Source organism: Gavia stellata, chromosome 13 (assembly GCF_030936135.1).
Source record: "Gavia stellata isolate bGavSte3 chromosome 13, bGavSte3.hap2, whole genome shotgun sequence".
Taxonomy (NCBI): Eukaryota; Metazoa; Chordata; class Aves; order Gaviiformes; family Gaviidae; genus Gavia; species Gavia stellata.
In genome coordinates, this window is record NC_082606.1 from 11,397,319 (window position 1) to 11,423,791 (window position 26,473).

Here is a 26,473-nt window from a genome sequence, read left to right on the forward strand (position 1 = left end):
TGCTATTTGACATTACAAATGAGACATTATACTTGGTCATATCCTGAAAACTTGCATCCAGCTTGTGAGAGAGGAAACTGCTCCCTAACAAAAAGGCTCAGTGAGGACCACCTCCACGCACCGTGTCCCTGCGCCACAAACCAAATGGAGGTACCAGCCAGCAACTGCTTTGCTAATGACCCAGCCCTTGGGTCTAGCCTGCCAAGTACGAGCTCGGCACACGCAAGCAGTAACGTCACCTCTCTGAAAATGGCTACCAAAGCTCTTCATTTTTTTAAAATCTGGTAACATATATCAGAACCAAAACCTAAACCAGGCTGAGGCACAGGGCATGGTATCTTTGGAGAGTGACTTTGAAGTGTTCTGTTTAAACTTTGCACCTCCCATTTTGTAGCATGCAGGGAAGCTCTGCCAAGGCAGCAAATGCATCTGGCTAACTTTTGGCAATTGGTGGCGAGTGTAAACAATGCAGAGAGAGCTTGCTTACACTGCACCCCAAGGTACACACAGAGTACAAACTAGGCTCTGCTCTTATCTGGAAGTGCTCAGGTGTTACAGAAATGAGTAAGTCTGCCTGCCAGGAGTGATAGTAAAGTACTGTGGTGGTTGGACTTTTTAAGCTTTGTTACACAACTAAAAGAGGCTTTGATAAACTGACCATTTTATCTTATAAACAGGCTTAAAGTCTTTCAATGTCAGCTCATTATGTTGATAGCAAGTACAAAATACATTGAAAAGACTGGACATCCCTACCCCAGAAAATGATGGTTTAACTCTGGCTGGCGCTGCAAGACAGAACACTTGCACACTGACAGCAGAGGTTTGATAAGGGAGGTATTTGCAATAGATTGAGCCATAATAGAGCAAGACATTGCCTGGGCTGATCTTTAGGGAATGGGAATGCATGAGGATTGGTTACTACCTGTTGCAATGACCTATTGATCCTGCTCCTGTATTTTGAGACATATATTTGTGATTATATTAGTGTTTTTTTTTCTTTAAATGCTAGCTTTGGTCAAAAAAAGTTTTTGAGAGTGGAGAAGCATGCTGACATACCTGAAACACTACAGCAGGATCTAAGGTAAGCATGAATAACTCGCAAAACCCAGCAGATAACGCTTTGGTGGCAACAGGGGATATCCTGAATTGGTTAGGATTTTTTGGCCGTCAGACTATCAGTGATTTCCTCCCCCAATATGCTGTATAGCAAATCCTGGGCAGTAACTCTTGAAGGGTTTAACTTCAGTCTCTGAAACATTTTGTGTTTAATCTCCTTTGTCTTCTCCACAATTACCACATTTCTTACACCTTATTTTTAAATGAAATGTCTTTTAAAAGGAAGGTGTCATGGTGACTATGTAGCAAAAATGTCTAATTAGATGAATTAATTATTATCTCTCTAGGAAAATTACGCTGTTTTAATGTCTGGCCATGTAATTTTCACAACAGGACAGTAACGAGTTCTTTGATATGTGCTAAGGAACTGTTTATTGCTTAAATGGGACAGAGTCTCTGGGTGAGCATCAGGCATACAATGAATGATAAACCAATTATCTTGTTAAGGAAAAAAGCCTCATAGGCTTCTTAAAAGAGAGGATTTTCTTGCCAAAGTATTATTTGCCCCTGAGACTCTTATAAGCCATGAGAAACCTTTCAAGATCATGCAGCTACCCTATCTTTATCCAGATGCAATTATTGTAGCAACTTCTCTTTGTAGATCATCTGTAGAACTTGCTTGCAGTGTTAACTTTACAATCAGTTTCCAACGTGGTAGACTCTGGTTTGAGGAAAAACTTGAAGAGAAAAAAAAATTGCAAGCACTGAATAATGGAAAACGTAGCCTGTGTTATCTAAGCGTAGGGGATACAGCTACGCATCCTGGAAGCCAGCAGCTAGAATCGCCTCACTTAAAGCTGCTGAGGCTCTCTGTTTTCAGTACATACAATGTTTCTTGCTCCAGGAATGTAGTAACAACTTAGTCTCTCCCCTTGCCTCTTTAAAACAAGCAAAAAACCCCCAAACCACACACAGAAAAGACAGAGCCAGGGTAGAGTGTACAATTACATGGCAGGTGCTTTCCGCATGTTCTGTCTGTGCTTTTGTATGCACACGCAGTGGCCCAGAAGCAACTCTCGCGGTTCAACCTCTGGCTATGTTTTCCTGGTATAGATGGGAGATTTGGTGCCTGGGAGCAGCTATGCCCCTTCCCTGGTGTTTGAACACTGTGACACTCGCAACAGATCCTGGGGTAGTTGAGTGCAGTTTCAGGAATGACTTGGATTCTCGATCAGGACACATGAACCTTTCTGTGTATTCTGTCATACCCCCCTCTGGTAGGGTGAGGGTAAGAGAAGGGCTGTGGAGGTGTCCGTGCTTTTCTGGGCTTGGTAATTACCACAGTCATCACTCCTGGTTAACAGGATGTGCAGATTTCCCTGTGCTTCTGCAGCTCAAACGTTTTCTATTCCTTCCACAGAAGTCCCTTTAGCATGCAGGAGCCGATTGTTCCCATAGGAACATAATAATATGCCGTTACTAAAGCAAGGCCTGGCAATATCAGCCCTAAATATTAAACAAGGCCTCCGTGCAATATGTGTGCTTTAAACAGATAAAGTGCAGCTAAGAAACAGGCTATTGAGTACTGGTTCACCCATTTCTTCTCTCCTCCCCCCCCATTTCTCATCCTCGCAGAAAGAAAATTCAGAGGGTTTATTTTTGTGCCTTGAAGTTGCTTGTTGTTGCAGTATACTGCTCTTTCTCCAGAGATACAACGTCCTTGCCTTTTACATAGAGTAATTCTATTTTTGACTCTAATATATTAAGAATGGCATAAAAAATAACCATGTCTATGCTCTAGGGATGTACAAAATTCCATGAGAAAGCAAGCAATTGGGACCCCAAGGATAGCTGGTCTGAAGATGCTGTGGAACTCCAAGATGGCATTTCTCTGTAGCTTAATCTGAGGCTGACAGGAAATGGGGCAAAATACTTCTGCTAAACCAGGTCAAGGTGAATAACTTTCAAAAAACCCAAAATAGGCTGCAACTGCAGCAGGTGTCAAGCCGCTGCTGACCAAGCGGGCTCCCCAGCTGCGGCAGGCTGAGCTCTGCCCGAGGACGGGGGCTGGCAGCTCCGGCACCGCATCCCTGCAGAACTGCACCAGTATCTCTGCAGAGCATACGGTTCTCTTCACCATCCTCCAGCACGCCGTTCAGATACACCCAAAACAGCCCACCTTGTCCCAAAGAGGGGGGGTGATTGGAAGCAAAATTGCAATTCACTCTTGTGTGGTTTTGTTCTTTTGGGTTTTTAAACAAAAAACCTGCTGACAATACTAATTAACCTTCTTTGCTTGAAATGCTTTGAGGCCTCTGACACAGTGCAAGTGCCGGATGGGTAGGGGTAACTGAACAGTGTGTGTGTAAATGAGATGAGGCCAAGGGAAGTGGGGGGCGGAGGGGAACAGCAGGCTGTTTGAGCTTGGAATTGATTTAAGTTAATGGCATCTGCGTATCTGCCAAATGAGGGAAGATTTTTTTTTTTTTTATGAACACCATGTACTCTTGTTTTACTACCTTGGTATTTGCTTGCTTGACTACTAGGTTTTGAAGAAGTTGATGGATAGGAGGGAAATAAAACAATGGCAGAGATCAGGTACATCTGGAAAAGCATACTGTGGGTCCCTGAATAAAACACCAGAGGAGCTGTTAATTTTCCCAATTAACTCCAGCCATACTTCCATACTCTGTTTAAACTAGAGAAGAAAGTCAAACAAGGGGAAGATGAAGAGGACAATAGCGGCAAGAAGTGTCTGATAGCAGTTAACTCTCCCAAGTTAGGAGCAGACGCTCTAGACTGATCACAACATATTTAAAACTGTTACGAAAAGAGTTTGTTTAACCTTATGCATAGGCTATTTATTGTCTCACTCTTATTCTTTGCTTGTCATGTTCTTTGGGGGAGTCAATTAATTAAAAGAAAAAATATTTTTAAGATGCTGGTTAGTACTTACAATTCAGCTACTAGTCACAGGGCTGTGGAAGAGGAGGGCTTACAGGTTATAACATGTTTGGACCTGTTGTTTGGCAGTCAACAAACAGGGACAGCTATGGTTATAGTACAGCTGGAGCAGTAGGACTGTGATGTGATTATGACTAAAGAAAACAAAGGATGCCAAACGTGCTGCAACATGAGGGCTTCAAGGGCGTAAGGGAGTGTAAAGTGTGGCTTATTCTGTGACTGATTAATGTTCTTAAAAAAACCCAAACAACCAGCCAACCCCCCCAAGCAACAAAACAAAAACCAACCAAACAAAAAAACCAAACCCAAACTCCTGATAGAAGAGACTCTGCAAGGTGTGTAAGTCAATTACTAAAGAAATATTCTTCTGAACCCTCACCTTGAGTCATGCCTAGCTATAGTTTTTTGTATGTCACAGCATCATTTACTAACAAGGTACGTGGGTGCTACCTACAGCTGTATATTTATAACAGTTTTAACTTCCGACATGAATGCGAAGGCCTAGATTTATAAAGGCATCTAATGTATTGCTAAGTGCAGTCCAAAATTTTAACTCCTAGTCTGAATATTCAGGAGGGGAAAAAAGGACTACAAAAAATCTGGAAGAGTTACTGCAACTTGTGAAGTCTTTTGGGGTAAAGAAAATACTCCCAATTAGTTTGCCACTCACCATACTAGTGACCCTCCTTCTGCGTCCTGGCTGCAGAGCATCCCTCGCTCTCTTTGCCCGATGTCCCTCTGCCCCAGCCTCGGCACGTGGCCACGCACTGCGTGCCGCTCTGCGCCCCGCTGCAGGGTGGAGAGACTATCAGCTTTGCTGACCTAGGCTTTAAAATATTACACTTTGCTTACCATAACAGCTTACAGGATACGGGTCCAGGCTCTGCATGCAGAAACGTGGCAGTGAGAATGTCATTGCCATTTGAAGCCAGTTTTGTTTTGCCTGGCTCCAAATAGCTGATGCTTTGTGCTGCAGCTTGACAGCAGGGACGCGGTGGTACCTGATGGGAACGTTGCTTGTGCAAGCCCATAAAAGGCCTGCAGGCATCCTCCCTTTCCGAGTAAGAGCTGCTGATAATATCAGTGTTTGAATGGTGCCTGCTCTGGTTTCTTTTAACTCATTTGAAAGTATTTCCCCCACCACCACCTCCCCCAAAAGTTTAAATATTTCTTTAGAGAGTTCTAACAGACAATCCCACTATGGTCTTGCTGAAACAAAACCTGTTTGCTGTTTGATTACAACCATCAGAACTGATATTGTAGAATCCATCTTCAATGAGTTAGTTCAATGATATAGTTATAAATGAACCAATGGTGTTACAAGTTTAAAAAAAAATAAATTTTAAAATGTCATCTGCTTATCCCGGCTGACAAGCAAATGAGTAAATTCCTTTTCCTTGTAGTTTAGGGGTTTTTTTTCCCCCTCTTCAACAGAGAACACATTAAGCACGTGCTATACTGAAATAGCTGCCCACGCACAAACGCTGGCGCTCTGCATACCTTTACAAGAAAAATCTAAACTGAAGGCGTCAATACTGTGATCCAGGGTGAAATCAATGTCTTGTTTTCAGTCTGAAAGTGCTAGAAAAGTATTTTTTAACAACAGCAAAGCTGAAACTGAAAAGGCAAAAGGCATGAACACTGAAAAAGAGTCTGCTTATGCCTGTTGTTCCCAAAAGAGGACAACAAAACTAGACGAGTCTCCATCTAATTATTGTTTTAAACAATGCTTTTCTGTTTGCCTGGTTATTTAAAAAAAAGATTTTTAATTTTTACAGTTGCAGAATATTAGGCTCTGTGGAATCCTTGACTTTCTTTTTTTCTGCCCCCCCCCCCGCCCCGGCCTCTAGAGAAGGATTAGCTGCTGGGGAGATGGCCAACCCAGATTCTAAATGGAAAACTCCTGACCAAAGAAAAAATTAATGCTGGTCAACACAGCTGGGATTCATCATGCTCTCAATCTCTTACAAATTTTTGTGCATCTAATTGGGGATTTATTAGTAGGAAGAAAGCACGTGTTGCCTCGTGGCTCAGATGTGATCTATAACCCTGTTTTCCTTCAAGATGAAGCCTGATTTGGACTTTAATATAGCCTTCGGGTGATCTGCTCTGCACTGCTCATCTGCAGTGTTAGGTCAAGTATCTGATCAAGATGCACAAAACACTAAGAATGGAATTTGTGATGGCTTCCATCTCTGTGGGGGGAAAAAAAAAAAAAGACACAGACTATCCATCCCACATGAACTAGACCACCTGCTGTATTCTCCATACTTGTGCTCTGTAATCCTGTCGTAAAGAATGACCACTGTTTATCCAGAATTTTTTTTAATAAAAGGAATAATTTTAAAACCATGAGAACATTAGTATAGCCTAATGAAAATACAAGTTGAGTCTTACAGTAAGAGCAAAAGATTATTTCCTGTGGAAGGATACAAAACTCAGTAAGATGGATTTGCAGGTCAATTCTGTTCCTCCTTGGTTCAAGATCTGCATTAATAATATCTGCCAAAAGTTACAGTGTCTTGCTTGCTGTCTTACACTAATGAAAGAAAAAATCCTGAGTTATACTGGAAAAAAGGGAGGAGAAACTAGACTACAAATGATTGTTTCTTTGTTATGGGTTTAAACTAAAGTGCTAAGCATGGTGTCAATACTTTTGCAGTGATGTAACTGACCCAAGTAGCATAAATAATATCTTCGGGTCAAAGCTCCTGTAGAGGATAAATGCTAATAAAGATAATCTGGTTTCATACTTTTATCTTGTTCATCGTGTGTATACATATTGTTAAACATATCATGCCAGGAGGAATAATCTGATAACAGGGATGCTTTCTCTGGCATCAGGGAGTCTCTAATAACAGTTTAACAGCAGTAACTGTAACAACCCAGGGTGTAGAAGTTCACTCTAAGTGCAGATCTTTATTTCAGGAAAGCAGAAATGGAAAAGATGCTGGAAAAGTACTGAAATGGTCAAGACAGTTCTTAAGAGGCCTGTTTCATTATTCTGAGGCATGTGAGTAACAGCAATGTGTCGTGGTTTTTACGCGCAGACATATATATGTATGCATCCTCATTATATGATATTGCAGCTATATGGAGTCAGGACTGAATTTGCAGAGGAAAAATAAAAAAAATCACTGCCTTTGTTACCTAAAGAAAACCCTGCAAGGACAAGTCTCAATGATAAACACAGATAAGCAGAATATGCCATCCCTCCTGAGGTCTCAATTCTGTGAAATCTCTGAGTACATATGTACTGAGGTTTTTTGTGCCGATACCTATACATGTACTGAAAGCATCCGGCTGGATATCCAGGATAATGCAGAAATGTTACCTCTGAATACAGCAGCCACAACAGTCTCCAGAGAGAGACTCCGCGTGAGCTGAATCAGGCCCAGCCTGATACTTAGAGAAAGAAATGTAGCACAGCCCACATGCTGTTATCATCTCGCTGTTTCAGATGCCAGCAAAACTGCTGCCTTTATCTGGTTAATTGGTAATAGAATAATAGACAATAACACAGCTCTGCTAAAAAATAAAAATTGTGCCTAGCAACAGAAATTCATTCCACCAAAACAACTGCTACTTCTGAAGGTAATTTGGTCAATTTTGCTGTTCCTTAATCTCAAGCACAAATTTTTAGTGTCTGTGGCGCATGCTGAAGGAAGAGAGCCACCGGCATGCTACTTTTCCTTCTGGAGCCACTTTACACACAGGCAGTTTCTCAAGGCTGATCAAGAAAGTTTCCAAAGGTGAGTTTAGACCCCTCTGATCTCTCCTGGATTTGACATGGTATTCAAAGAGTGAACACCCTGTGGAGCTTCCTCAGATAGTCTAGCAGTCACCCGAGGGGAAATACTGCTTAGTGTCCTCTCACTGCTTTTTAGGACTTGGTAAGTCCCCTTTTCCTAGAGACCTAATCTTGCATTTCTTAGCCCTGCTCTAAGGCTCTGCTGGGTTCAGTGTTCCTTCTGCCTGAAGAAGTCTGACAAATCCTACTTCTTGCTCAGCTCTCACTGGTCCCGTAGGAACAAACTGGATTCTGCCCAACCTCATGTTTCCAATTCAACTTTTTTTACAATGTTATTCCCTTTCTTGAAGAGGGACTTGAACAGTTCTGGTCTGTACTGCTGTGTGCGGGCAACCCACCAGAGAGGACTTTGTCGGTAAGGATGGGCCAGACCACTTGGTCCCCAATTCTGATAACTGGTCCGATTCCCTTTAGCAGAGGGGTCTAACAATGCTTGTCTAGAGAAATAAGGCTTCTATGCTCATGTGTTTTGTAGGGTTCAGCTTTTCCTGAAACAACATCTATATGTAGTTCCTGCTCTGTGCTCCTGCAGTTGCCATAGCGTAACCCAGGGACATTCACATCTAATTACATAAACAATGAGCAGAAAGCAATCACTGCCACAGCCAGCCTTCCATCCAATGATACGTTTGTATGCTTTTAAATGGAGACTGAAGCCTTAAAAAGGAATGACTGTATACCTGTCATTCATGAGATTATTTTGGTGTATGAAATAATAGTAAACTTTCCTATAGGTTTGTACCACAAAGCCTAGAAAACAATAATCCAGTGTTTGTGCTCTGAATATAGGTATTGCTATATTGCTCATAGGGAATAAACTGTTAGGAGGAACATTTAAATAAACTTTATCATCAAGTTGAATGATACTCTAAAATACATCGTTTAACTTTTACTAGCAGTCATTATTAATTTAACGCAAATTCCCAGGATGATTTAAGCCAAAAGAAAAAAAGTTTGCAGTCCTCCCCATAGAGACATAGCACACTACAGACTCAACATGAAAGGTCTGGAAGAGGAGCCTTTTTGTTTATTCTTATTTCATTTCAATAAAAGCTAATCTGAGCTGCTAGTGTTATGCTGTTAAGCCCTATACTACAATATATTTGAAGCTTCCCTTGGCAAATAACTGAGCAGAAATTTAACTCGGCTGACCTCACCTTAGCAGAGCTGGTTTTGCTGTTGAACTCAAGAGCTGGCATGCTTTTTTTTCTTTTTTCCTTCCCCCACCCCACCCCAAGTCTATTCAAATAATTTCTTTTGCAGTGATCTGTTCTCTTCCTCTGGGCCTGACGGTGTGGCGGAGGACCCCTTGGCACAGTGCTAACTATTCAGGTCTGCCTTTGCCTTTGGGGTGAACTTGCTCACCTGCATTTCTTCTGCTTCTGGCAGCATTGAGCCCTCCCTAGCTACAGGTCTCGCAGGATTTGATGTAGGAGCGATGCTATCAGCATCTCCCCATCAGTCAGCTGTCTGTCTGTCCTTTCTTCAAGCCTAAAGCCTGAACATGATTTACCACTCACTGCTTTTCAGTATTTGCTCCCCAAATACGAAATACTCTCATGCTTACAGAGAAAACACACGCAGAAGCTTTCCACACTGCTTTAGTCTTCCAGCATGCTTAACAACCATCTCTCCAATGCAAAATAGGCTCATGATAAAATCGCATTTTCTTAGAGCAAATGGGCACCCCGGTGAGCCTCTCGGACCAGCTTCCCGCTCTGAACTGTCATTAAGTGCAGCCCAGTGGTGCTAGTGTAATGCTGCATCAGTTGACACTTACTTGACTTTGAGGTACACAGAAATTGCTTGTGGAAAGCTCTTACCAAAGAAATAAAACTCCAAATGCCAGAACCCTGTCTTTTATATAGTGAAAGTCTGCATAGAAATCCAAGGAGTGTGTTACAGCTTGCAAGATTTCTGACAAATAGAGACAGTGGGTTAAAAAAAAAAAAAAAAAGTCAACTGTCATTGCCTGTTTTGGTCCCATGTTTGTGCTCAGAGTTGGCTGATGCTTTTTTCTTCCTGGAACTCACACAGAAGATACATCCTAAGACAGTAACTGAAGAGAGATTTGTATCTAGTGGCTTTTGGTTAACTGAGAATATTAAAATGCTGTAAACACAAGTCTATAAATGTGATGATACACCACAAGAATTTATTCAGGGCGGCACTGATTTTCTTCATCTAGATAGTTGTAATGATGATACGGCTTTGTAAACTGGTCAAATGGAAGCTGATAAATCTCATTAACATTGTGATGGATATGGTCTGTAAAATTTTAGAGATGCTTGTCAATTCTCCAGCTATTTGCTTTATTCCAGAATAAATACCAGACCAACACCATAAAAGCAATGTGGCATATTTCAATATTTAAAAAACATACACCTGAATGTCTGAATTTGGATATGCCTGTAATGACTTCTTCTAGTGTCATTTGATTACTTACTTATTTTACATTTACATATAAAAGATCTTTATTTTTAAAAAGCAAATATTATCTAATACCTATGTATTGACAGAAGGATCAATGAAACTGTATGCATTTGGAGGCAGCTCTCTCCTTTGCTTTCTTTCTACAGAGAACTTCACAAAAATTGAAATAAATGGCCAAGATGATATGGTAAGAAAAAGTTAGATATCTGCTCAGATAGACTACAGAAAACAGAACGTTCAAAGAAAATATTTGCTCTTATTTTCTTTACAAATGTAAAGAAAATGCTACCTTGTGGAGGAGCATTTGCTGTATGAGGATCTGACTCTGAAATGCATGTTGATCCTAAGGTTGCATACAAACAAGGAGATTTAGGACAAAATTCTACCTCCTTTTGCATTGATAAGAATTCTTTTGCTATATTCAGTGTTTCATGAAAGAAAGTGTTTACTGATATCAGTGATAATGGCCTAAACTGGCCATGTAAAATTATGATGTATATGAGGACAGGGAGATTATTTTTCCAAAGACGCTTCCCTGCTCCCCATCATGTACTCAGGTTTGTCTCCAACCATTTCTCACCCAAGGCTGATTTAAGATCCAGCAGGTGCTCTTCCCCAATTCTTTTAGAGGGAACTTGCTATTTAAAAGGGACGTATTCCAATCAACCATATTTTTTTTAGATTCTCTGCATCAAGTTTCTCAGACCATATTGCCTCTCTACAGGGTATCTGGTGTTATCGTTCTAATTTCCTACAGCTACCAGAGGATAACCATGCGTCGCATGGTGGCTACTGCCTGAATTAATGTCCCAAATACAAAAAGTATGTCTTTGTCATACTCAGGCTTTCATCCTCCAGACTGGGGACTGCATCAGTAAATGCAGAGAAGGACTATTTTCTCATTTCTTTTAGTTATGTTTACTTTTCACTATGACAACTTCTTGAGCCGAGAACAAGCTGAAATCTTACTGTGTCTGTTCTTGCCTCACTCCTCCTTTTTTTTCATAAAGTAATTATGCAGTTCATCTGGAATATGGGAGTATAAATTACTTGTGTCAATGGCTAGATTTAGGAGTGACTTTTAATAGCTTTATCTTTGCTTTAGCTTCAGAAGCAAAGAGACCAAAGGCACAGGTCACCAAAGCAGTAAATGAAAAAAAAGCTTCAGAGATAGGAATGGAGAAATGTGTGTAGTGGATGATTAAAAAACCCCAACATTTTGAAGTATTATAGGCTAATTCTACCAAGCTCTCATGATTTATAACATCTCTGGAACTCTTAGTTCTATGTTATTTTTTGGCTGTCATTCTTATCACATCTGCTATTTAATGTGTTTTGGTTAAATACAGGCAACTATAATCACACTCTGTTCTTCAAGTCCTGCTTGTGTAATCTTTCCCCCTTTCTTTGTTATACAAGAAAAATGGACTTTCCTCTTCAAATAAAAACCCGTGCCAAAACCAGTTTAGACCTCTGATAATGTCTAGTATGGTCTAAATGATAAGGGTATATTTCTATGAAATTCAGTGTTCTCCTGGGCATGAATTTTGGTTTTATTTGTTTTCCCAGTTGATTATAGGACTACCTAGCTATTCATTTGACCTGGGAAATCTACAACACATCAAAAAAATCCACAACACTTGGGTGAGGAAAGATTAGAGGGAGAGTATTGAGCAACACAGAATGCATTAGCTTGCTCTTCGTTGTTTACTAGACAGTTTGTATTGCATTAGTAGCAGCATCTCCTGTTTTGTTCATCCCCTTTGTAAAACATACCTAGTTTGTTTTCTTTAGTGGCAAAGGTGCAAGCTAAATGGACTTTTCCTGCCGCTCTCATTTCTACAAAACAATGTTCTTTCAGTTATCTTGTTTTATAGTAATCATTCAGTAGACACAGAAACACTCCCCTGCTCCCTCCCTGCTTCAGAACAGGTTAATCTGTGTGCTGCTCAGCATGCAGGGATGGAAACTGCTTATCGAACATGGGACTACAGTTATGACACTGAAGCTTGAACTCGTCTTGCCACAGGAGTGAGTTGTGCTGTCACTCTGGGGGCCAAGGGAAATTAATGTGGCTGGGGGCTGCTTTGGGTAATAACTTGTTTAGCAGGTAAGTGCAGGGCAGGATTATGTCCTTTAAGCACTGCTTTCTTGGCTTCCTCAGACAAGCTACAATGCCTGCACAAAATCTAACAAGCAGGGCATTCTCTGCCCTTTGTACCTCCGGAGTGCTGACACGGCAAAGGAGCCATTTATTTCACTGGTAAGCGATCGGTACAGAAACATTAGCATGGGAAAGAGACTCACAGATGCAACCTGCGGGATAACACGGACGTAAACCACTGAATTCAGAAGGGTCATCACTTCCCTTTCACAAATACATTTTTCTTTCTCATGCAATACAGTGTGCTATTTTCCAGCAAAAGTGTTTTGTAATTATAGCAATTCCCAAAGTGTCAGTTAATTCTAATTGCTGCCTTTTGCTGTATTTTTGGACTTGCAGCTTAAGATGGCCTCTGTTGGCTTACTGTTTCAGACTTAGTGTTTACTTGAGGAGGGGAAATGCTTAGCTAAATTTTATGGTAACAGACAGGTTTACACGGAGCCTTTAAATGATTCGGTGGGAGCAGTTTCCTCTGATTCCTTGCAGAATTTGCAACGTTACATTGCAGCACACTGTTAATGAATGAGTTCCAGAGAGTAAAGCTGTTTGGTTTGCTTTCCCTAATTGAGATGTACAGAAATGAACTGAATCATCTAAGTGGTAAGTGCAGGAAAGTAACGCTTTTGAAGTCCTAACTAACTGCGAGAGGTTATTAACACCAGCAGAGCCACCTCCACATAAAAATATAAAATCTTTATCTTTTGAACAGGTACAAGAATGAGCCTGTTCTACTCAGTTAGTCCTGACTAACCCACTGAAGTGGGAAGAAAATGAATGAAAAGCCGTTTCTTTCTCCATTGCCAGAGAACAGCTCTCAAAACAGCGCTTTTCAGCACTACCCTGATTAGAATGGCTGGCGGCTTGGGGGAATCCCAGTTGCCAGCCTTGGCACCTTGCTGATTTTCAGCACTATTTGTTACTTTTTTTAAACCCAAAGCAAGTTGAAACTAATCAAAACACGCTTATTTAACAGCCAGGGATTTCACAGCCAAGCCCTGCTTAAACTTATTCATGTAAATAGCTTTGTAATTTTATAGGGTATGTTCTGAGTAAAATGAACAGATCTTGGTATGAAATTGAATTAAAAAAAATCTTGATTTTTTCTTTCCTTCCTCTCCCGTATCTTTCCAAATGCGTCCTAATTTTTTGCCTGTGCTAGGGTAACCCTGTTCATGCAATCTAATGTTTAATGGCCATATTGAATAATATCCCAAAGATGAGTCAGAGCATTGCTGATATTTGCACTGAAGTCATAGGAAAACATAACCCCTGAATCAAGAAGAATTTGTGGTCTTTCCTCTATCTCCTGTCCCAAGGTACAGATCCAGTCTCTGAAACAATTTGCTCTTCTTTAAAATAAGAAGCTAAATCCTCTGGTGTACACTGGCATAGTTCCACTTGCACTGATAAACCGGTACAGTTCTATACCAAGGGAGGGAGCACTCCCCTCTATCAGATTTATTTTTAATAGGTTGGCGGAAGAACAATAATCATCCTGGACCTAAAGAGACTTAAGACTAGACAAATATTATGGCTGTATCTACTTATGCAATTGAGAACAGGGAAATTAATGAATTATGGGCTATGCCTAGCATTAATATAAGCTGGAAATGTTCTTACTAAGCTATTTTGATGGAAAACATTGGCTGGTTGAAATATTGTTGGAAATGCATGCATTTTTTATAAAATTCCATATTATTTCCTGTCAATCTCCTAGGTTGTCAGACAGCCCTTTTTTCCTGTGACTGCCATTTGCATCAGCTTTGTTGCACAGATCTTGGCTGAAAAAGTGAGTTGTTCCTGTTGTGCAAGAAGGAATCCAGCTCTCTGATCCTCTTCAAACCAGCAGAGCCAGTATTGACCTTGGTCTTGTAGACTCAGTGTCGTTTTGGAAAAAAACCCAAACAAAACCAAACAACCCCCCCACCCCAAACCTGTGGTTTTGTATATATAAATATGTATACACACACATCTATTTTTAAATTTTCTCAGGAAATTTTTCCTTCTTAACGACAACACAGCACCACTAGGTTTTGCTAATCTTTCAGCAGTGTAAAGACTGCCTTCTAATCAGCTCTAATCTTGCATACACTTATGTAGATTTCCCTAATGATATTGTCATTTCATGTCTCTGACACCATAGGACTGACAGTAATAATTGTTTCAGCATTTGTTATTACCTACTGTTCAAAGCCTTTGTCATTTCGTAGGATACCAAATGCATTTATTAGGATCCCCTACTTCTAAAATATACAATGGAAAAATTACTGTTGTCATAAAAAGTTCTAAATGTAAGAAGCACGAAGGGAACAGCCCTATTTCTCACAAGCTCTGCAGGATTAAATCACATACTTTGGGAGAACTGTTGCTTATTAAGAAATTATTTATGAGTTGAATTATAGCACTTCTAAATATATAAAGAGTTGGGATGGTTTCCAACAATCACTAAAGAAGCCAGCAGAGTGATGCTTTCCAATTAAATCAGGCTGACTTTTTTTTTTTAACTTCTCAGTGTCCTGTGTTCTTCCTTCTGTTTTTCCATGATTCAAGTAGATAATGTATTAACCTTGTACAACTGAAGTCTCGCACGTCTCCTCTTTGGTATTCTTTCATGTGGTGGTGATCAGTAGGAGACTCTGTAGGTACTCACTACATGAAAGGTTTCTTTCTTGTGCATGTAACTGCTGTTGGTGATGCTTAAGTTCTTGCTTTTATTTAGGACCTGTGGTTATACAGAGCTTCAAAGCTTATAACTTCTGATGGCTCATTTATATTTGTATTGTTCATTCTTTGATAATGACTAAGTTAAAAAACCTGCAGAAAACTGTGAAGCACAGAAAACGTTGACTTCCATGGTAGTGCCTATACTGTTCAAGTTACGCAAGGAAATAGATGTAACTCCATGACCTAATTTATTAGCAGGGGAATAAAGACAGATTAATTAAACCCAAAAATGCTGAACAAGAAAATCCACTAAACCATAAAGCACTCCCTTTCCCACTTGTACTGGATGAAACTCAGATGTTTACAGAGAGGTTATGCACCACTGCTCATGTGCTATACAGCACTTGTACCAGTAAAAAGTTTCACAACTCTCCACAGAGGTTTGAGTTTATTTCCCAGGTAAACCGTATAGAAAGTACAGTCTAGCACTCAGCCTAGATAAGTAAGACCTGGGTGGACATACCCAGACTAGAGCAGCCCATGAACTTTTTCCAAGATGTCAGTGAAAAAGGTAACTAAGAAAATTTACTGTATAAGCGTGCTCAACTGAAGAAAAGTTAAGTAATCTGCAAAACGAAACAAAATATTGAAAAGTCACTGCAGTAGACTATTGGGAGAGTGTTTATTCCTTGGCAGATCAGCCTTCCCAAGCTGGCTATAGTCATCGTTGCTGCAGAGTTCACTTTGTTCTATGCTAAAGGACTATGTCTGCTCCAGAGTACATTGGGCCTGCCTTTATTGCTGGGGCTGGAAGTTTGCCACTCAAAGAACTAATCAGAATTATTTATTTTTTCCAGCAGCCTGGAGTAGATAGGAAGCTCATTTGGGTATCTGACATATTTATTTAGCTTTGTTACCAGTTCATTTAGTTACCGATGATCGTTTACAAGATTTAAAGAAAGGTTTCTCCTCCATTAGTGCTGGAAAATGAAACCAGATTGTGTTACTTGGAAAAATGATTTGAAATGATGGCAATTATTCTTGTACAAGACAGAAATAGCCCAACACAAGTGCATTCTGCAGTTGCCAGTTGAGACAGAAGCCTATTTTGTGCTACGCCTTTCACTGATTCATTTCTAGGGTTGTTCTCTAAAAGGAATCTACAGTTAGTGGGTCTGAACTGCTGCTTTCTGTCAAACGGAAACCGAGTAGCTATTCCATAGCCTTTTTCCAAAAGCTCCTTTTGAAAGCTGAAACACTGGAGCACAGAGATCTGCCAGAGCGCGCCACTGGGAATGCAGGAATGCAGTCCTTGCCTAGTGTCTGTACGTCCTGCCAGCTCCTCCCTTTCTGCTACGACAATTCATATGCTGTGATAGGGGCCATTGCCGCTCATGCCATACGTAGGAGTTTTGGCCAGAGGATTCATGAAGCCAAATCCATTTGTCACGCGTCCACATCTCCACCAGCCTTTACGAGAACTTCCTGAAACAATGTTCAATAGTACTCGGACTTGCAGGCGGAGCGCAGCTTGACACCAACTACTTTCCTTCCTAGAGAGTGGAAATACCCTGTCGTGCTGCTCCACGGGACCGTATATTAAGGGGTTGGCACTTACAGAACTATCTACTGTTTTCAATAAAGGCTTCTTTAGGTTGGTTTCAGGACCTCAAGTCTTCTGGGCACAGAACTACCATCTAAATTGATGCTTTTAGGACATCTGTGCATGGGAGACAATACATTGGTAGTTCTTGCTGAGACTGATAGAATTAAGGTAGTGAATGACGTGCCTTGGGTAGGGGGAGGACAGTTTCTGACTGTGTGCAGAACACCCCTGCTTTTCCTTTACGTTGTATATGGGCAGCCAGAACCCTGGCTACTCCTGGTGAATGCCGTTCTTACTCTAAAAGTCCTTAGGAGCAAGCCAGAAGAGAGGCAGTCTGTGAGGCATTAGCCAAAGAGCACTCGCAAGACAGAGGATGAGTCTGTGATTATTACAGTCAAGCTACTCTAACTCATGGTTAGTTTTATTCACGGATTAATCCCATAAAAGATAATTTGAAGCCACTGGGCTAGGCTCAGGTAGGGCTGTCAGTCCCCCGGGTAACATTCCTTACAATCAAATGATGCATTAGATTTGGGAATCAGCAACAAAACTCGCCATCTCATTGAATTATACCACACCTCACTACGTTTTCACAGTGACATTCAGAGGGAAATGGCACACTAAAATATGTATTTATGTACTTCAAACACATGCCCTTAAACAGATGGTTGTGGAATGTCCACTGTGCTTTTTAAAACTGCATTCTCACAAGCCAGCAAGCTTCTGTAAAACTCTTACCAACCACAATCAACAATGCATAATCTTTTATGGCTAGAATTGAAGATTTTTCTTAATAATATATTATCTGGGGGTAATGGAACATATAAAGGATCCCTGCAAAACTCTTCAAATTGCTTAAGGCCAATATAAGCCCCTAGCAGTATAGGGACCTTAGGTCCTTATTGAAGTCTATCTTATGGACCTCTTTTTTACCCATACGAATTTCACAGCCAGAGCTGGGATGGATAGAGGGAGGAGTGGGAGAAGGGAAAGCTTTATCCCCTGTTCACCCCAGTTCTGCTCAAGTCATTCATTTTGTGTTGTGCTTGTGGCTGTACCATGCATCTTCCTCCCCTAGGTCAGGGCTGCATCCATCCCTGCTGATGGTACGCTTTAACCTTCTTCTGCCCCTTTGACAACAGCTCACTTCCAAAATAGCACTTAGCTGCTCCAAAAATTATCATAGCTTCTCTTTTGGGTCACAGCCAACGTGGCCTCTGTCAAACTGTTTATTTACAATACATCTTAGAAGCCCTCTGACATCCCAATCAGTAGTAAAATGAAATCATCATCGATTTCCTACAAGATGTATCAATCTTGATACCATTATGGAGAGGAAGGAAAATAGAGGCTTGAGAGATAATCAGAGTAATAACTTTTGAATCTCAGTCTGGAAATAGCAACACACACTCACACAAATACACACATATATTCAACAAATAAGGATTTTAAACATTTTCTACATTTTTATAATTTGAAAGCTCTCAAAGCGTACTGAACACAAATATCTTTCGGCTTTTGATTGCAGAGTATATCCTGCTTAATAAACCATCACCATATAGCATGTTGGCTCTTATAAATAACCACTAAAATGAAGGCTGTCTAACAGAGTGTAGATCTAGCTGGTTATAAATTTTAACACTTAGCACCTAGATAGTCTATGAGAGTCTGTGCTCAGTGAGAAATCCACTGCATTTGTGTTACAAAGGTCTTTCTGTAACATCCCTATTTGGAAAAGAAAAAGGAAAAGACACTGAAGGAACTTTTCTTTTCCTCTCCAAGCAGAAGTTATGAAAATCCTCTCCGTATAAAACTGTACAGAGCAAAAAAAAAAAAAAAAAAAAGCTTTCACAGCAATCAGTTTCTGAAGTATTTAAAATTCTCTTACTTGACTTAGTTAAAAAGTAGTATTACTGCTACCACAAATTTGCTAGAAAGATAATGACAGATCTGTCCTGAGCTTCAAATAGCAGGCACTTGTTCATTGTTCTTTCATAATAAAATACCAAATTTTCACTCATGTTTGGAAATCAAATGACAAAATCCTTTGACTACAGCTACGTACAACAAAGGCACTAATTAGAAAATTCCCTGACAAATGACAAAGTCAAGACTTATTTCTGTTCAAGACCATGATGTTTAAAATTATTCAGGTAAATAAGAAATGCAGAAAACAGGGATAGTCAGATACATTTTTGTAACCTAAACATTTTTATTCCCAAATAATTTGTACCAGATTCTTTCTTTTATTTCCATATAAAAAGCATACCTTCAAATTTTCTTAAAAAACCCCAGCAGCATCTTTTACTTCCCACCTTCTCCTAAGCTGTAAACCTCCTCCTGCTGTATATGCTATCCATGACAGAGAACAAATTCCATGTTTTTTTAATTTAACCAATCACATAATCTTTGTCTTTGTATCCATCAGATTTCACATTCAAGCTGAGAATTTTCATTAAGGTCTGCAAAAGGACAGATTTTGGGACACAGCTAATCATGATTCCTTTATTCTACCCAAGTATTATAAAACATTCCAGGAAATGTAAACTGTCCAAAGCTTTTTGCCATTTGAACATTTTGACTTGGAACAAATCCTCAGTTCTTCAGCTGTATTGGTTTGTGTGTTTAAACATAAACTTTATCTCTTTCTTCTCATGCTAGGAATCCCACTTCACACACAGGCTAATTAACTACAATTTAGAATGGAGTAGGAATGATTACTCCACTGTAATGCTGCTGTTTCTTAGCAACCATGAAAGATATCATGAAGGCTGTGAAAAAGAGACCCAAATAACATCATTTCCAGATTGAGAACTTCCACCTAGACTAAAATGCTAGTGGGATAGCAAATTAATTTAAAATTTCCATTTGCCTACTTCAGTCCTCTAACAATATGATTTTCACAGTCCAAGATGGCACTTAAGCATTTAATTTCCACAGAGCTGATAATACCTGCTAGGTACTCCAAAAAACTTGTAAAATTTCATTAGAAAAGTATTTTCCTTCTTCCTTCCCACATAATAACTTACATCTAGCACTAACTCCTCTCTTGATGGGAGTTTTACCAAAGTAAAATGGCAAGGTTAGGCCTTGCTTCAGTGCTAAACAATAACAAAATTTATTTTGTTAATAGCAAAATTGGTAATTATGTTTTCCCCCATAATACTAAAAGTATTTTGAGCATTTATATTGATTTACTGTACTCTGAAGATACTTCTTTCCTATATTAACCGATTTTACACTGCAAGACAAACAATGCTGTCACTGATTTTCAAAAATATTCATAGACTTTAAAAAAGTCTGACAGCTGAAAAGCCAATTAAAAATCAAATTCCTTTAATACTTGCAGAATCTTTTCATGCCTTGCTCTGTAGTCTTACTCTGCAATTGCTACTTGCATATGACATTGTCAATACTGCAGATTTAATTTTTACCCTGGAAGGGATGGAAGATTGGTCTCTGCAATCCTATTTATATATTGCTTTTTGAGCATGGGAATGTCTGAAATGGAAAACCACACAGCACACTTCAAAGTACCGAAGTGAGGATAAAAATTAATTAATAGCTCAAAATAACATGAAGCGGATAGTCAGATTTTGGTCTATCCATCTGAGACACACAGAACGTGCAGTCGTGGGAGATACACACGGTAACACTGCTTATTCTCACAGCCTCCGGAGCTGGGAAAGCCCCAGCTGGAAGGGATGGACGTCTGCGTAAGTATTGACAGTCTGATGGCTAACCTGAGTGTCACAGCCCCTACCAGGACGCAAAAGTCCCATGTCTTCACCTCCAGTGTGTAAGATAGCGCTGCAGCCTGTGACGGGCACAGAATGGGGGAAGAACAGTGGTGCCGGGATGCAGCACGGCCACCTGCCAGCCCTTCTGCAGCGGGACCTGCCTAAGGGCGAGTCCAGGCCAGGGTGCCTTGCTGCTGCCCCCCATAGCACAAGGTGCTCCTCATCAGCAAATCAAGGGCTTCGCTGACCAGCTGCACCTGGTGCTTGAAATGGGAGGGAGGGGGGAGGAAGGTGTGTTAACCACTGCCGGGGAGCGCGGAGGAGAAGGCAGTTGTGGAAGGCTGAAATACAGCGCGTGCAGCTTGCAAGGTGGGTGTGCAGCGCCTTGGTACTGCTGGTACATCTTCTAACTTGGGAGGTCTCTTACTTGGAGGCTGGGAGAGATATTGTGTGGTATTATAGTGTACTTTTTCTTCTTGTTGGGGTGTTTGCTGCTGTGAGAGGTTGTGCCTTGGGCTGGAAGGAGTCTTAGAATGGTCACCAAGACTGACCCTGTAGCCTGTAATAGTATGCTGGGGCTGGTGTGGAAAACCTCTGTGAGAAACAGTAGATTTTTCACAGCGCTACAGAGTGTGTATAGGGTTTTTTATGGTCCTTCTATGTAGCAGGCGCAGGTGGAACCAGGGTTTCTCTGAGTGGTCACTACAGTTTTGTTTCATTATCTGATAGAACTGAGAATGGATCCAACTGCTTGTGTAAGCTGTTGATTTTTTTTTTTTTTTTCCCCTGAAAGAAGCTAAACTAAACATAAAAACCTGAAGCTGTAATTGTTTAGTCATAAACTTAGAGTGGTGTCTGGCAGGGCATTCTGCAAAGCCCTGTGTGAACCAAGGAGTCAACTCTGCTGTGCGGTAACACATCCACCCGTCTGTCCGATCATGTACTTAAAGGACTCCTGGGACTTTAATATTAGGTTAGTTTGGCAGTGTTTGACTTTTGGCTTGTTTAGGTTGTGTGGTTTCCTGGGTTTTTTTGTGGTGGTTTTTTTTTTTTGTTGGCTTTTGTTTTTTAAAGCAGAGATATTCTTTAGTAGGCTGAAAGAAAGAGAGGAAACTGTTGGATTAACCAGTATAAGCAAGTACATGCTCTACACTCAAGTAGTGCCCACAGAAAGAGTGTTTTCTTGCAGCGTAAGCTCAAAGGGTCCCTGGAAATACCATTGTACTGTATGTTTCACTGCTTTCTGTTGAGGTATTTTATTTTCATCTATGAGATAGATGAATGTTTAAGTCCTTTAATATTCAAATGAATATCATCAAGGTTTGATTAGCCTATTTCTGGCAGCAGAATAGTTGAACATTATGCCAATTGTTTTTTGTAGTCTTGTTCATGCGTTGTATTTCAGTAACTTTGATCTGGTGTGATTTCCTTGCATAGCCTAGAGTGACTTTGTAGCACACTCTTTGAGAGGAAAAACTACTTTTTCCTTGTTTCCCCCATACAATGAAACTTGGAACTTGTGAACACAAAGGTTTTCAAACTTGCCACTCTTAAAGACTGGCTTGCAGGTAAGTGGAAGGCAAGGCCATACTTGGTTTGGAGTCCTCTCTCCATAAGGCAGCCTGCATCTCTTTCAGCTCCAGAGTACAGAAGAAGAGAGCCTGTCTTCTTAGCCTTGACATATTTTGAAATAATAAAAACTGAATGAAAGATTTGGTGTTCCTGGCTATAGAGTCAGTAGAGCAACTCAAGACCTGGTCCTCACAGTGTTCAGTTGAGTGACCACCTGGAAGGCATCTCACCTCCCTAAATTTGCATGGAAACCAAAGTCTGTAGGAAGAATGCTGAAGTGTCTTGAGTCTTTCCCTTATGGGTCAGGATGAGGCTGGAATTCACAACAGGCCTCTGGAATACTCCAACTGTTAAGATGTAACCTAAAATCTACCAAACTTTGTTTCTTTCACCCATTCTTGTAAGTGAAAAAGTCTTCCTTTTTTCTTTTTTCCCTCTCCTTCAGTTTGCTTAGGTTTTTCCAGGGGGAAGTTATAGCACTATGATGAAAGAAGTAAGGCTAACTATAATTCATAGGTTCTAACACTCCTTTCTTCTTCTTTTTTTTTTTTTTTTTTTTGCTGGTTATAAATCAGATTCCTAAGATAGATGGTCTGTTTAGTCTATCTTAGGTCACTTCAGGAACAGTTCTACTTTCCTAAGACTTTTCTTTTTTTTCCCTGCTATATATGGCTTTGTTATAACAAGATTAAAATAAAACCCCCAGATGTTCAATGTATAAAATTACATTGTCAAGTTTGCCAGAAAGTGTATCTGCTCCTCAGCCACTGCAGTTGGTATTAACTTGCCTCCTGGCCTCACTGCACTGTTAAGCTGTAAAACAACACATCATCAGTCTGTAGGCTGGGATTAGAGGTGTATTTTTAATTGAGCAGAAATCCACCTTCCTTTTTTCCAGGTGTCATTTACACCCACTAAGTGCTTCTAGTGGCCGTTAGGCAAGTTGCATCTACAACTATCTATAGGAAATAGTTATATTTTTGTATTATTTAAGGGGGGGAAGTTTGCCATTAGGTGTCAATAATGGCTAGTGGCTTTAACAATATATAAATACAAGATATTCTTGACAGACCTCCAGGTATAGTTTGCTGATGACTTAGACTGGCTCTTTTTCTGCTTTCAAAGCCAGCTGGTGCAGAAGGTGGTTGTGCCTGGCTTCTGGAGGAACATGAGCTTCCAGAGAGATGAGGGCAGTCTGCATTGTATGGGGCAGTGCCTGCTCTAGCAATTAAGCATCAGTAACATGTGAGGTGGTGTTTTGAGGGATTAGTCTGAATTGAATCTAGGGAGATGAGAATGGATTGTGAATGTAATCTGATATCATAAGACATGCACAAGTGGTGCACCCTGATCTCATGGTTTAACACAGTCTATGTTTTTTCAGCTTGCTGTGGAGAAGGAGGGATAGGAGTAATCAAGTGGTTTTCTTCAACTTTTTTCAGCTGCGTCTTCATGAGCCTCTGCAACCGAGCTGTCTGCATTTACTTTTTTTGAAATCAGTGTTTGTGTTAAAAATCACCTGCAACTTGGTGATTAGGTTACTGATCAATGAACAAGGCTCAGAAGCTCTGAAGTTGCAGCCAGCAAGGGTTGTTTGGCTAATGTTAGGATCAGTGGGCTATTCAGGCAATGTACGCAGATATTAACTGAAGTAATGACGCTAGATTGGAGCTTGTATCTAAAAGACTATCGGTGTTGAAAATGAGATGGAGTTAAGGACAGATTTTTGGCAAAGGTTATTCTGTCTGCTCACATGGAAAGCAAAGTTAGGGTAACAATTTGGTGTAGAAAATCATTGGTTACATCACCGAACTAAGCTTTGATTTGCTGTGTATTGTTTCAGTATTGTAGAAACATGAAGTTGAAGGAACAAACTTTCTATCAATCATCTAACCCACTCCTTTCTCTGAGATAAGACTAACAGGTTAGAAGGGATACTTGTCTAATCTGTTTTTAAAGACCAATGTCCCTTTGTAGCCTAACGCAGCACTTGTAACTCTTACAGTTAAAAAGATTTTCCTAATGTCAGACTAAATCTCCCTGGCTGCAAATATGCTGAGTGCTTCTTGTTCTGTCTCCAGCAAACATTGATCCCTGTGTACATTAACTTTAACAAACTTCCAGTATGTGTGTGCGGGGAAAACATTGTCCTGTAGTGATCTCATTTCTAGATACAATAAACTGATCTTGAGCAGTGAGAGAAGGCAAATAACATTATCTACTACAGCTGTTTACTAGTAAATCTTCAACTTGTGTTCCTACAGGCAAGATCACTGTCAGAGCTCTATTAATGAAAGGCCGTGCCTCAGAAGGACCTGATTTTGGAATTTGTTAGATTCCAGGCCAGGTTTCGTCTAGCTTTCTAGAATTGGAGGTTTAGTGCCAGGTTACTAGATATTGTTACCTTAGAACACGATTTATTATTCCTCCCACTAAGGCATTGCCTGAGATGAAGCAACAAAGGGCAGATAGTTTTAAAGCACAAATTCACACCCTAGAAAGCCACCTTCCTGCTGCAGAAAACTCCTAACAGATAGGATCAGAAAATGTCCATATTCCTTGGCCTGCGCACAAGTGAGCTTGGCAGCAAGCAACCTCTTGAGAAGATTATGGTGTAGGTGGGTTATATACGTAAAGTCCACACAGACTGTTTTATGTGGAAAAACCGAAACTCAGGGTATGAAGAAAATAGTGACTCTATGTGCTGTGGGGAATACGTTTTACTCTGTGACTTACAGTGGGTTTCTTAGGGAGACTGTGGTCTTAGACCATGGTGTGTGTATTGCAGTCGTGGAAGAAAGCCTGCATCTTATGACTTGATCAGGATCTCTTTTTGTGCGTGATCCCACCCCCTGCTTTGAAGACTTGTATTGGAAAATATGCCAGCAGTCATGAGCACGTTAATTCTGCCAAACTTCTTTTGTTCTGGTAAATTCTCTTTGGGTGAAAAAGAATTTCAGTAAGAGGCTCATGTATTAAAGGGAAAAGCAAAACAAAGCAACACCCAATAGTTTCAAATTGTGGGTTCTATTTTTATTCCAAACATGCTTTCACTGCCAGAGAGCTAGACAGTCAGAATCGGAAGGAAATAGAAAGATGGGGGGGGGAAAAACATGAGTGTGTTCTCTAGCTCAATTGCTAAAAAATATGAATTTTCAACTTCTGCTTGTAACATTCCTTTATTGTCTTATCATATGCAATAGCACTGCTTATTGAAAAAAATTAAATGCAGTCATCTGTTTAATATGAAAAAAGTCAAGTGTGCTTAGATAAACTAGCTCTCAAACTGCAGCCTTTTATGAAAGACTTCTGGAAGACCATATTGAATGCATATTTATCTTTCATATTTAAGATGATGTGTTAACTGCAGAGGTGCAGCTTCTTTCTCGGGGATGGAAGTTCTCTCATAATATGCCTATAAAAGTACCTGTGGTGACCATGCACTGCATTGATATTAGTATTTATTAGCTTTTAATAAAACATCTTGGGGTTCTTACTGCGCAAACTCATAAAGACGCTCCTGACCTAAGAACAGTAAAGGTAAACAGACAAAGCAGACCAGAAGTGGGAGTAGAAATAGACACAACTGAAATACTTGCTTAAGGCTGTGATTAAGACCCTGCTGTCAGTCCAGTACTTAATTTATCAGATTTTGGAAGTATATCATATGGGAGACTGCACAAAGAAATTAGACTGATATATTTACAATGTCCTTAAATTTCAAATCCTATTTGCTTTGACATTCAGGAAGGTGTTACTTAACAGAAATCTGAAGTGGTGAAGTTTGTTTTAAAAGATATACAAATGACGGATACCTTTTACAATGTACTAAATTGGTGGAGAAACCATTAATATGGAAGTTCAGGCTTAATATGAATACAGTATTACTAGTACACACATCTACTGGGAAGTTACCTGAAGAAAGGAATCCTGACACTTTTTAATGATGGAAAAACTGAAAAGAGAAGAAAAAACCTGAAAACCTTACTCGGATATTTTCTTTCCATCTTTTTCCAAATGAGCATGTGGAAACATGGTGAAGCTTCTTAAATACTGCTGTTTTCCGTTACTCTGCACATGTCTATCCCTGTGTACTCTGTTAGAACAGCTCTGCATTACATAAACCCCAAATCAGCATTCCATCTGTTGAAATCTGACATATCTGGGCATATCCTCGGCGTATCCTCCTTATACCCTGTAACTGTAGCCATTTAATGCTTCCTCTGTGGTGTCTGCTCTACATGGGTAACTGTGCTATTGCAGAATTGGTCACCCTGCTTTCACTGGCTCAGGTAGTACTGTCCTGAGATTAATTTGTATTTGCTATTTCACTGTAAGTTGTTTGGTTTAGGCAAGCTAGTGTCTGTTTCCCCCTTACCATCACAAAAGGGGTGTGTGTACATATAAGCCCAAGTGAAAGTAACTTTAAATACCAATTTTGTGTGTCTGCATATATAAACTTT

The 26,473-nt window shown here is 40.2% G+C and overlaps 1 protein-coding gene across 1 annotated transcript in view; it reads right to left on the reverse strand.

Annotated features, from left to right (window-relative positions):
* TNFAIP8L3 (TNF alpha induced protein 8 like 3) overlaps nucleotides 1-26,473 on the reverse strand; it is a 47,973-nt gene that overhangs the window by 7,716 nt on the left and 13,784 nt on the right. The gene's annotated exons all lie outside the window — the stretch shown is intronic.